Source organism: Rattus rattus, chromosome 1 (genome assembly GCF_011064425.1).
Source record: "Rattus rattus isolate New Zealand chromosome 1, Rrattus_CSIRO_v1, whole genome shotgun sequence".
Classification (NCBI taxonomy): domain Eukaryota; kingdom Metazoa; phylum Chordata; class Mammalia; order Rodentia; family Muridae; genus Rattus; species Rattus rattus.
In genome coordinates this window covers 10,004,741-10,017,822 of record NC_046154.1, presented here as the reverse complement: position 1 = coordinate 10,017,822, position 13,082 = coordinate 10,004,741, and the positions used below count along the sequence as shown (strand labels likewise).

At 49.3% G+C, this 13,082-nt stretch overlaps 1 long non-coding RNA gene and 1 other non-coding gene across 2 annotated transcripts; both read left to right on the top strand.

The window, feature by feature from the left end:
• The first annotated feature begins 5,547 nt into the window (after nucleotides 1-5,547).
• LOC116886141 lies at nucleotides 5,548-8,824 on the top strand. The gene is made up of 2 exons (XR_004386091.1): nucleotides 5,548-5,844; nucleotides 8,218-8,824. It is a non-coding gene; the product is annotated as an uncharacterized LOC116886141 (long non-coding RNA).
• Nucleotides 8,825-12,593: 3,769 nt separating this feature from the next.
• On the top strand, nucleotides 12,594-12,665 carry Trnaa-agc. Its single transcript has one exon. It is a non-coding gene; the product is annotated as a tRNA-Ala (tRNA).
• The last annotated feature ends 417 nt before the right edge of the window (nucleotides 12,666-13,082 follow it).

The following is a 13,082-nucleotide window of genomic DNA, read 5'->3' as shown; positions in this document are numbered from 1 at the left end:
GATACATTTCGAATCACCCTATGCAGCTGAGAGCACAGATGATGGGGCAAGATGGGCTGGGGTTTGAAATCCTTTGTGCTTCAAGCTTCCTTGCTTGTGAAAGAACACAGTGTGAGTTTCCTACTCCCCAGAAGGCTTGCAGGACCTTGACACGGGCCACCGCATGCGAAGTGTGCTTGCTGCTCCAGCCACCATTTTTTCCGTGCCCACTCTCAAGACCACAGCAAGGAAAGAAAACAAAGAATACAAGAGACACCGTCGGAGACTATGGACCAGAATTATCTAGGAAATGCTGTCATTATATAAATATAGTATAATTCGGTGCCATTCTTTCTTAATTAACAAATTACATGTACCGATGTTTGGCCCGCATACATGTCTGTGTACTACATGTGTGTCTGAAACCTGGTGCCTGCAGACCAGAGGACAGCATCAGATCTCCTAGAACTGGGGCTACAGACAGTTGTGAGCCACCATGTGGGTGCTGGGAATTGAACCTAGGTTGTCTACAGGAATAAGCGCTCTCAACCACTGTGTCTTCTTTCTACTCACAACTGTATCATTCTTTGTTCTAGGCAAAGGTCTTTTAATTGTTTGAAAAAATGCTTTACATTTTTTGTAAAATTTAGGTTTTAGTTGTAAATTGAGCTAAGACCCTCCCACATGCTGGAAAAGCCCTGAGCTACATCTTCAGTGTAGCTGCATTCATCCATCTCCAGTGTAACCGGATCCATCCCCAGTGTAACTGTATCCATCCCCAGTGTAACTGTATCCATCCCCACTGTAACTGCATCCATCCCACTGTAGCTGCATCCATCCCCACTGTAACTGTGTCTATCCCCATTGTAACTGCATCCATCCCCAGTGTAACTGTATCCATCCCCACTGTAACTGTGTCCATCCCCAGTGTAACTGTATCCACCCCCAGTGTAACCATATCCATCCCCAGTGTAACTGTATCCATCTCCAGTGGAACCATATCCATCTCCAGTGTAGCTGCATCCATCCCCAGTGTACTGTTAACTTTATTGTTGTTGTTGATTTTTTTGAGACAGGGTTTCTCTGTAACAGCCCTGGCTAACCTGGAACTTTGTAGACCAGGCTGGCCTGGAACTCACAGAGATCTGCTTGCCTCTGCCTCCTGAGTGCTTGAATTAAAGATCTGTATCCACCACCAAGCCTGCCCAGCTGTATGGTTGACTTTTTACTTTGAAATAAGGCCTCACTAAGTTACTCAGACTGGCCTGGAGCTCACTCTGTAGCAGGCAGGCTAATACTAGTAATCCTCCTGCCTTGGCTCATGAATATCTGGGACTATAGGACACCCAGCCTTGCTAAATATTTTAATCATGGAAATGGTCAAACACACAGATAAGAGACACTGATCTAAGGGGCCCCACCCTATACCTTCCATAGGGGTGATACTTGGCACTCTGTGTCTACATCCCTGGTCACTGGTTCCTCGGCAGGGCCAGCTGCTCTGAGACCTCAAGTGGCTTTTGATTTGTCCTTGGGGTGGAGGAAGGGGAAGGAGTTCCAGCCCTTCGGATAGAACGAGACTCCTTTCCCACATTTTTAGCTCTACTCTCGAAGAGACGCATGTTGCTTCAGCTGCTTTGATCTTGGCTGCACTTGCGAATGTCAAATACTTTGGCTGCCAACTGACCAAACAGAAGCTCAGACACTTCTGGGATCAAGAGATCAAGCCCAACCCCTAGTAGGGGCCTTGTTGCTCAGTTGAACACAATCTTCAATTAGAACACCAGAGCTCAGGCCCACAGAATCAGTCCTGGCAGGCCCCTCCTGCTCTGTCGTATTGTAACTGTGGCCTTTTGTAGGAGGTGTGGCCTTCAGGCCAGGGGTGATGGTGGCACATGCCTGTAATCCTTGACCTTGAAGCCTGAGGCAGGAGGATGGAGCATTTGAGTCTAGCCTGGGCTACACAGAGTGAATGTCTCTGAAACCGAAGTAAAACAGAATAGGAAAAAAGAAAAAAGAAGATGCAACATTTTAGGGTAGGCATCCTACCAGGTAGACAGACCAGACAGAGGCTCACAGCCTGAGCTTATGATCCGGTGCTCACCAGCTTGAAGCCTGCTGTTTGTTTGCAAGGTGTCTAGGTAGACAGTAGTTGCCATGAGTGCTTTATAGAGAATGATGTATTCACTCTGGTGTATCAGCTTCTTTTCTCCACTGTGATAAAATACTTAAAAGAAGTCACTTCAGGGAGGAAGGGTCAGTTGTGGTTCATAATGTGAGAGGTACAGTCAGCCAAGGGTGGCACAGAAGGAGTTCCACAGTTCGTGGCGGCTCCAGGCTGCAGAAGCAGAAACGCCAGGCTGCTTGCTCTCATCTTGACAGATCAGGATCACATTCAAACCACAACGTGCCAACGGCAACCCCTCTCCCTCCCTCAAGGCACCACCACCCTACACTTACAATTGAACCACAGAGAGACAATGCCTTTCCCAAGACGTCACCACAGCAAGGAGAAGCTGTCCCTGATACAGCTCTGGGCACCTCACCTCTTTCCTGTCTGTGGCTGTGTCTCCCACTTCCTCCAGCTGTCTTTCCTTTGGACATTCCATACCAGATCCCAATGGTGGAGAGTTTGAATGAAACAAAGTCGGTACATTGTGGTCACAGAGTACAGCTCCAATGCCTGGCCAAGCATTCAAACACACGAGTCTATGGAGGCCATACCTGTTCAAACGACCACAGCTCCCCATACCTAACCAGGAAAAGAACATTTTCTTGAGATGCACATCTGAGACAGGACCTAAGACATCTGTCTTAGGGTTTTACTGCTGTGAACAGACACCATGACCAAGGCAACTCTTCTAAAGGACAACATTTAATTGGGGCTGGCTTACAGGTTCAGAGGTTCAGTCCATTATCATCAAGGTGGGAGCATGGCAGCATCCAGGCAGGCATGGTGCAGGAGGAGCTAAGAGTTCTACATCTTCATCTGAAGGTTGCTAGGAGGAGGGTCTCATTGCCCACCCCCATAGTGACACACCTTCTCCAACAAGGCCACACCTCCTAATGGTGCCACTCCCTCTGCCAAGCATCTTCAAACCACCACATGGAACTCCCAGCAGCCCGCAGCTGCTCCATGATATGCAGAGGTGGGTGACCTTCGCATTCTGACTCTGCAATGTTCCCTCACTCTGATGGCAGCAGTATGCATCATAATATGTATAACTGGGCCACTAGAAATGGATTAAGTCCTTAAAGTTGAGGGCTGAGGTGTGGGACCATCGAAAAAGAGGTGAAGAATGTAATACCAGAAAAATTCTCACTATTCTCTCTCTCTCCCCTCCCCCTCCCCTTCTCCTTCCCTCCCTTCCTCCTTTCCTCCTTTTCTCCCTTCCTACCTAGTCCTAACCCCCTGAAGGTTATCTCTTAAGCAATAAACTTTTTAATACATGAGAAGATGCAAGAATTTTAAAAGTGCTTTAAAATGTCCAGCACTTTGTAAGTAAATACTTCATAGGCTTACAGATGGAAATTGACAAACGGGGCTGGAGGGTTGACTCAGTGATTAAGAGCACTGAGCACCAGAGGACCCAGGTTCGATTCCCAACACCCGAACGGGAATCTACAAGCACCCATAACTCTAGTTCCAGGGGATCCAGTGCTCTCTCCTGACCTTTGTGGCATGTATTTGGTACGCAGACACACATACAGGCAAAACACCCAGCAATACACACAAAACAAAATAAACAAATTTAAAATAAAAATAATTTTTAAATTAAAATAAACATAGACATGAAGGACAGAAGCATTGTTAAAACTTCCTGTCTCGTTGGTAAAGAGCTCTTGTCACCGGAGCCTGACAACCAGAGTCATATCCCTGGGGACCACATGGCACAAGGCAAAAACCAGTCTAGTGAGTTTTCCTCTGATCTCTATACAGGCACTGTGGAGTATTCGTGTACAATACAAGCACACACATTCAAATGCAATGAATGAATGAATGAATGAATGAATGAATGAATGAACGAATGAATATAAATACAAATGTTTAACATCCTGGTCATTTCGATGAAGAGAAACAAGTAGACCAGAAGAAATTTTCTTGGTAAAGAGCATATAATAAAAAGATACGGGGGTTGGGGATTTAGCTCAGTGGTAGAGCGCTTGCCTAGCAAGCGCAAGGCGCTGGGGTCGGTCCCCAGCTCCGAAAAAAAGAAAAGGAAAAAAAAAAAAAGATACGAAGACAAAATTGTTGTCAGCCATGGTGGCTCACACCTACGGTCTCAGCATTCAGGAGGCTGAAACAGAAAGAGAACAAACCCAATGCCTGCCTGGGCTAGAGTGAGTTCAAAACCAGCCTGGGCAACTTAGCAAGACATTGCCTCAAAAAAGTATTAAGGGGAGGAGTGGGAGGTAGTTCTGTAATAAAGTGTTTGACCAGTGTGCAAGAGACCCTTGGTTCAAGGCCCAGGGAGGGGGGGTGGGGAGACAAACGAGACACAGTAGGATTCTTAGCACCTGAGTCCAGAGGAAAGAGTGCAAATGGTAACAGCGCTGCTTGTAAAGCCCAGGTTCCGGCCAGCAGGATGAGCTAGACTGGCCCAGGTGCTGGCCACGCAGCCTGACACTGAGTTACATCCCTGCAACCCCACAAGATGGAAGGAGAGAACTCTGACTTGCAAATGGTACCAGGGCACACAGGGGTCCCTCCCGGTCCCCCAAATAAAAGACGGGAAAACAGCCGGAGTTACTTTGTATCACAGACGAAGCGGATCAAGGAGAGTCCTCAGAAGGTCACATTCGCCCTTAGTCCCAGCACTCCCAAGGCAGAGGCAGGCAGATCTGTGAGTTGGAGGCCAGCCTAGTCTTCAGCGTGAGACTCTTGTCTCCTTCTGTAGGGCCAGAACAGTCAGGGCTACACAGAGAAACATTGTCTCAAAACAAAACAAGAGAGGAAGGGAAGAAGCGGGAGGGGGAGGGGAGGAGGGAGAAGAAATGATGAAGAAATGATACCCACAAAAGACTATTCAGTATCATGGTATTCTAACCACCTTTGAGCCATCCGCGTGCCCAGGAGCAAATGAAGACCATCCAACATTATGTGTTCATCCGGCAAAATCCTTCCCCAGCCCCAGAGAGCACCACACACCGCAGCAGCAAGGAGACAGGATCCTGCTGGGAGGCGGGGTCTGTGAAGGAGATATGGGACTGTGTAGCTCCGCAGAGAGGGAGCATTGGGGGTGGGGGGTGGCTCTGTAGCAGAGTACATGCTGATCATGTATTAGGTGCTGGGTTCCATGCCCTACACAAAACAGAAGAAATAGGGGTGGAGAGGAAAAAGAGGAAGAGGAGGAGGAGAGGGGGGAGGAGGAAAATCGGAAACATTGTGTAACTTCATTTCTATGGAATTCTAGAATAAAGAAAACAAAAGAGTGGAGGCTTACTTAAGGAATCCTGGGGATGGGTGGAGGATTGAGGGACTTTCTGGATGATGGAAGCAGATTTCCTGGACTGGGGAGTGGCTCCTTGCTTGCCAGCATTTCAAATCACGTCAGGCTGCGGGCTTTCAGATCTGTGCATTTCTTTGTGTGTGACTTACAGGTGGACTTAAAGGAACAGTTGGAGGGTGGGAGAGGGCTCAGACTAGAGTGCTGCTGTGCCTGTGTGAGGGCCTGAGTCCTGAGCTCCAGAATCCATGTGCAACCTGGTGGGGGGGGGTGTAACCATGGCGATGGGGAGGCAGAGGCTGGTGGGTCCTGGAGACTGGCTGGCCATTCTTTGTGTTGGAAATTGGAACTCCATGTTCACAGAGACACCCTCTCTCAAAGAGACCGAAGAAGACACCTCTGGCCTTTACATGCACAGGTGAGCTCACCCTCGAGCACACGCACGCCGTGTGTGTGTGTGTGTGTGTGTGTGTGTGTGTGTGTGTGTGTGTGTGTACCCACACAAAAGAGCACTTGGGGAGAAATTACAAAGTTATCTTTATAGAATAACCAATGACGAATACAAAATTTGATTGTGATCACAGATGCCTCAAGCTGAGGAGGTGGTGACAGAGGAAGGAACCCTAGTTAAGGGGGTGGGGGGTCATAGATGACTCTAACTCTTGCTTTGAAGGCTGACTCCAAAGACAATCCTTTATATCACTATATCTGTAATATCATAATGTACTCATATTCTATGCACACACATTCATATGTCATATTCATTATGGTATAAGTATTCAATAATGTATATATTCAAATTTTTAAAACAATTTTAGGGGTTGGGGATTTAGCTCAGTGGTAAAGCATTTGCCTAGCAAGCGCAAGGCCCTGGGTTCGGTCCCCAGCTCCGAAAAAAAGAAAAGAAAAAAAAAACACAATTTTATAGGGCTGGAGAGATAGTCCAGCAGTTAAAAGCACTGGCCTCTCTTTCTCTTCTCTTTTCTCTTCTCTTCCCTGGGTTCAATTCCTAGCACCCACATAGCACACTGTAACTCCTACTTCAGGGGATCCATCCGATCCCCTCTTCTGACCTCTACATGGTACAGGGATATGTGCAGGCGAAGCACTATACATGCCAAATAAAAATAAATCTTGAGAAAATTGTATGTATATGTGTCTGTGTGTGCACACATGATTGGGTGTATATGAGTCTGTGTGTGCACACATGATTGGGTGTATATGTGTCTGTGTGTGTGCACACATGATTGGGTGTATAAGAGTCTGTGTGTGTGCACACATGATTGGGTATATATGAGTCTGTGTGTGTGCACACATGATTGGGTATATATGAGTCTGTGTGTGTGCACACATGATTGGGTGTATATGAGTCTGTGTGTGCACACATGATTGGGTGTATATGAGTCTGTGTGTGCACACATGATTGGGTGTATATGTGTCTGTGTGTGTGCACACATGATTGGGTGTATAAGAGTCTGTGTGTGTGCACACATGATTGGGTATATATGAGTCTGTGTGTGTGCACACATGATTGGGTATATATGAGTCTGTGTGTGTGCACACATGATTGGGTATATATGAGTCTGTGTGTGTGCACACATGATTGGGTGTATATGAGTCTGTGTGTGCACACATGATTGGGTGTATATGAGTCTGTGTGTGCACACATGATTGGGTGTATATGTGTCTGTGTGTGTGCACACATGATTGGGTGTATATGAGTCTGTGTGTGTGCACACATGATTGGGTGTATATGAGTCTGTGTGTGCACACATGCATGGGCTTCAGATCCCCCTGTGCTGGAGTTCCAGGTGTCTGTGAAGAGTGGGAACCAAAACCCTGGTTCACTCTGAGAGCGGTTAAGTCCTTTTGACTGCTGCACATCTCTCCGACCCCAGTTGAGTAACTATTCTGAACGCCATTGAAAACAGGGGCTGGAGAGATGGCCCAGCAGTTAAGAGCACTTGCCAGTCTTCCTGAGAACCTGGGTTCAGTTCCCAGCACTACTCAGCAGCTGACAAGCATCTATAACTCCAGTCCTCTTCTGGGCTCTAAAAACCCTGCACATAGGTGGTATGCTTATGTGCAGGCAAAATACTCACACACATACTCATATACTTAAAAAAAAAATCCTAAATCAGTGTTTAAAGCAATGGTGATCACTTTGCGATGGGAAACTCTTTAAAGGGTTCCTGAAATTCTGTGAAGGGGGCTGAGCTGTTTATGGATCGGTGGCCACCAGTAAGAAATTCCAGACAGAATACCCAGTCTACCATTGACAGACTTGCCGACTCACAGATACCAACAGAGCAAGTCCTTTTGCGTGGCTGAAGCGTATGGCTCTGGCCTATCTCACAATGATCTTATTTCTTCCTGGAGGTCTCCTGTCACTAGCTTCCCTGGGCAGGTAGGACTACTGGATTTTTGATATCTCTCCAAGGCCTGAACTTGTTGGGCCCAGTGGTGCATGTCTATAATAATTTCAGCACTTGGAAGGCTGGGGTAGGAGTAGCCTGGGCTACGTAGTAAGACCTTTCAAAATGGCCCCTTAGGAGCAACTTCAGTTGACAAGATGAAGTGTCACATGGAGAAGACTGATTGTGTCTCATCCAATGAACTCCTCCTTATGACACTCCGGTGGCCCCGTGTGTCAGTCACACAGGGCTCTCCAAGCCAGTCGGTACCTGCCAAAGGACTAGATTTGTTTTTCCTCAGGTGTCAAGCATTTGGAGACTCCATGACCCTTCTCCTTGTCCCTTCTCACATAGCCTCTCTCTCCTCCCTGCCTCAGCCTGGCCTGTCCCTGGGTCAGCTGTAGTCCAGCCTGTCCTCTGGGGAGCTGAGAGGATGCTCACCGGCTCAACTCCAGCTTTTAGCCTTTGAGGTCCCAACCTCAAGGCCTGAGAGCAGATAGTGTGGAGACCAGAGGGTGAGCTGAACTCTGCTGGATGAAAACATCTCGTGGGGGACTGGGATCTCCTGACAAGCACTGGCCTCTTCTCCTACCTGGATGCTTCCGCTGAGCACAAAGGGATCCTGGCCATCTCCTGTGTGGACCAGCTGGGTCCCCTACAGTCTGTGGGCTCAGAGCAGCCTTTCAGTCTCCCCTTGAAGCAGGGAGCCAGAGAGCTGGTCTCTGGCCACAGTGGCTGTTCGAAGCTCACACACCATGGGGCTGACCTGCAGATGCCCCCTGACCGACCCTGTATCCCTTGGGCAGGTCACAGACCCTAAAACAGGAGGAGGACCCCTCCACCCTCCCCACACCACCCCCGTACACAATGACCCCACAATGTTGAGTCTAAACAGGAGGAAACTTTGGCCTCTGTCACTATTTTTCTTTATGTTTTTAATTAAATTTCTGGGGTCACTGACACCCTGGAGCAAGAGAACTACAACCCCGCAGCTAGCTTGTTAAGGACACACCATCTGTTTGTTCACACGGGGCGACCACATGATCTATGCTCTGCAGAACATCCTGTCTCACTGGCCTAAACCGGTTTGTGGGTGAAATGCTTGGGAGGAATTTGGAGAAGTCTCTCTTTCCCGCCTCTTCCTCTGCCTTTGTCTCTGTCTCTGTCTGTCTCTGTCTGTCTGTCTGTCTCTCTCTCTCTTCCCCCCTCCTTCCCTTCCTCCCCTCCTCCTCCTCCTCCTTCTCTTCTTCCTCCTCCTCCTCCTCCTCCTCCTCCTCCTCCTTCTTCTTCTTCTTCTTCTTTTCTCTCTCTCTGTCTCTGTCTTTCTCTCTCTGTCTCTCTCCAGTCTTACAATGAGCTGTCAGGAAAAAAAAAAAATCAGTTCTCAGTATCAACTCCGTTCCCTTTGTGCCAACCATCGGTAGCACAACATCACCCACTGTGCACTGTAGGAGTCTAGTGGAGTTGCCTGGTTTCTGGTGGCACCCAGGGAAGGCAAAGCTAAAAAGGTAGCACAGTCCAATCAAAGAGGAGACTTCCGGTCAGGAAACGCCCACAGTATCCTCAGCATCCAACTAAGGCTCCGAGAGACCCTAGGACCCCCAACCAGGATAGAAGGGGACAGAGCCAGGAGCCCTCTGACTTTGACCATAAACCTATGGCTCATTTTTGCCCATAAAACTCTGATCATTGCCTCGGGCCCTCGATTAGGTAAAACCCCTAAAGACTGTTTTCCTACCGGTGGTCTTTAGACCTGCAGCTTTTAGCCATTAAAAACGTCTCAAAAAGAAAAAGTCCACAGAGGCCCTGTAAGTGCTGACCCTCTGAGGGCAGAAAGGCCCATCTGTTCCTGTGCCCCTCATCATCCCCAGGATGGTGGGGATCATTCTGGAAGAACTTGGCTCGCGGGGGACAAAAGATGAACAGCTGTAAAATACGCTTTAGGAAACACCCTGGACTTGGGCACTCCAAAACCACTGGAGCACTTGTAGCCCATCACATGCTTTGCGGACTGCCTGCAGAGCCACCTCAATCACCAGGTCACTGCAACATGGGAGTTTGTCCTGGGAGTGCCCAGGTGACTGCAGCTGCAGCAGAGGTAATGGGTAGGGTGCAAGGAGTTGTCTCAGATAGGTGCCCCAGCACCCAAGGTTCTCACACGTGGAAATCTGGGTGATGAAGACACCGGCTGCTGACAGCAGCGGACGGTGCCCCTGTCCCCCAACACATCTTGCATCTTTTCTTTTGACAGTCGCTGCTACCACCCTTCTTCATGGGCAGATGTCACTGTCTGTGTCACTAGGGATGGGATGATCTATTCCTTTATTCCTGATAATTCCACGTCTTCCTTGGAGGCCCTGATCTCTGTCTCTGTCTCTGACTCTGTCTCTCTTTCTCTCTCTGTCTCCATCTCTCTCTGTCTTTCTCTGTCTCTGTCTCTGTCTCTCTCTGTCTCTCTCTCTCTCTCTCTCTGGGACAGAGACAGAGACAGATGGAAGGAGGGAGACAGAGACAGAGAGGAGAGAGAGGAACAGAGATAGAAAGAGAGAGAGACAGAAATAGAAAGGGAGACAGAAAGAGAGACAAAGACAGACATAGGGAGAGAGACAGGAAACACGGATGGAAGGAGAGAAACAGGGGAAAGAGAGAGAGAAACAGAGACAGAAAGAGAGAGAGGGAGACAGAGAGACACAGAGACAAAGACAGATATGGGAGAGAGAGAGAGAGAGAGAGAGAGAGAGAGAGAGAGAGAGAGAGAGAATAGATGAGTGTTCTTGTGAGGAGCCTGGCCCTGGAGAATGACTCACTCTCATTTGTTTCACATCCTGGACTCATAAACTATTTCTCCAATCACCAGAAGGCCGATGGCCCAGGGCTCCTTATCACTCACTGATAGGAGTTCACAGCCCATAAAACTCAGCTCTGCTCGCTCTGCAGGAAAACATCTGCACCTGGCCTCCTTGGCCCAGAAGAATGTGACTTAGTCACCTGTGGTAAGTGCAGCCATTGTTCAGCCTCCCCTGTACAGGCCAGCCACCCCAGATCAATCACGTGTGGTCGACAGCCGCAGGGGACCCTGGCTGGGATGTGCATTCCTCTGGTTTATCGTCAGCCCCCAAGTAAAGCAACGATGGCTTAACCTGAACAAGAATGGGACCGAGCTTATCTTCCTAAAACCCAGGCTTGCTCACTCCTGCCTGCCATTGGTGACAGTCAGCAGTGTGGCCCCTGCACCGAGGACAGGATGACTTCCTCCAGGAGCACCCGGCTTTCGGGCACAAAACACAGTGCAATGATGCTGTCACCAGATGTCACAGGTGGCTCTTGGATAAGACCATGAGTCACTTCCAGCCCTGGTCCTAGTGGAGGGGCTGCTCAAAACGGCAGCTGTTGGTTCTCTCTGTCTGTGCTCAACGGTTGGGTGAGCGCATGGTTTGAATGGAGTGGAAACGCTTTGGTGTTGGGTCATGTGAAAACTCAGGCATGATCCTTTAGGGTCACACAAGAACTCAGAGGAAAAGGTGCTCAGGTTGAACGAGCCTCCTGGGGTGATGTTCTCTCTCAATACCATTTTTTTTGTTTTAGCCCTGAAGAAACAGAATGGGATGTGGTCTTTACCGGTGGCATCTCAACCGCCATTTCTAGGGAACAGCATTCCCTCAGCTCTCAGCCAGTGGGTCGGTTAGTCCGTCCATCTTTCTGGCCTTCCCTTCCACACTCTCACCCTCTGCCTGTCCCACCTCGCCCATCCTGCTGGACCTGGGTCGGCCCCACCTCCTACAGTGCTTACCCAGATACTCCCCTCAGCTGAACTCCCACAGGACAGGCTAAATCAGGTCGCCACTCCTACACATCTTGTTCAACATGATCCAGAAGGTCTGGTTGGCAGCATCTCAGAGACATTCCCTACAGTCTCACAGCGTAGGGAAAGGGGGCAGTATGAAGTGCAGTGGACCCTAGAGACTCTGCCCAGAGACATCTGCATAGTTCCCACTCACACTTTATCCATCAAAGCCTCAGAGGTGACCCTACGAGGAGTCCCAGGATCTGAGCTATTGCTCTGCCTTTGGGTGGGGACCACAGTCATCACACACTGTTACCTGGAGGGTTTGCCAGGCCAAAGGAAGGGGAGGCCTGAGTCAAGCCTGACTTCCAGAGCAGTGGCTGGCCTGCCAGTCTTCAAGGACACAAACACCTCTTTCTCTTTCATACCCAGGACACCCGTCAGTATCACGTACTGTGGCCTGCTGCAGCCCTGGGCACAAAGGTGCCCAGTAAGTGCTGTTGAACAACAATTTATCTCTCTAGCTCACCGGGGTCTTGAGACCTAAGCTGTGTCACCTTGGCTACTGTTTGAGCTTTGCAAAGACCAGGAAGTTTGTTCTCAAGCTGGGCATGGTGGTGCGTGCCTATATAACCCTAGGAGTCTGGAGCTGGAGGCAGGCGGGTTGGGAGTTTAAGACTAGCCTGGGCTACATGGGACTCTGTCACAAACATGCATGCATGCATACATATATACATACATACATACATACATGTATGCATGCATACATACAAACCCATACACTAAATCTGAACAAGGAGAAGCAGTTCATCTTCCCCCAGGCCTCCATTCATTTAATAAATGTGTACTGCTCAGCGCTGCCACCCAGCACCACCCTAGCCCGTTTCTGTCCTAAGCGTCTCAGAGACTGTCCACAGGCAAAATCAGGAGCAATGTGATTATGCGTTCAGTTCCTATATTTGAGGGGCCAGGGATGTGGCTCAATCGGTAGAGTGCTTGCCTAGCATGCAAGAGGCCTGGGTTCAATCCTCAGCACCGCAGATACAGGGTGCGGTGCTACACACCCATTGTCCTAGCATTCTGGAGGCAGGAAGAACAAAAGTTCAAGATCAACCCTTGATGGGTGGAGGCCAGACTGGGATACATGAAGACCTTGGGATACAGGAAGAGGGAAGGGGAGAGGGGAGGGGAGGGAGGGAGGAGAGAGAAAAAGAGGAGAGGGGAGGGGAGGAGAGGAGAGGGGAGGAGAGGAGAGGGGAGGGGAGGAGAGGAGAAAGGAGGGGAGGGGAGGGGGGGGGGGGGGAGGGGAGGGGGGGGGGAGGGAGGAGAGGGGAGGGGAGAGAGGGGAGGGGAGGAGAGGGGAGGGGAGGAGAGGGGAGAAGAGGAGAGGAGGGGAGGGGAGGAAATTTTTTTTTAATTAATTAATTAAAATTAAAGGCAGACAATGAGTTCTGGGGG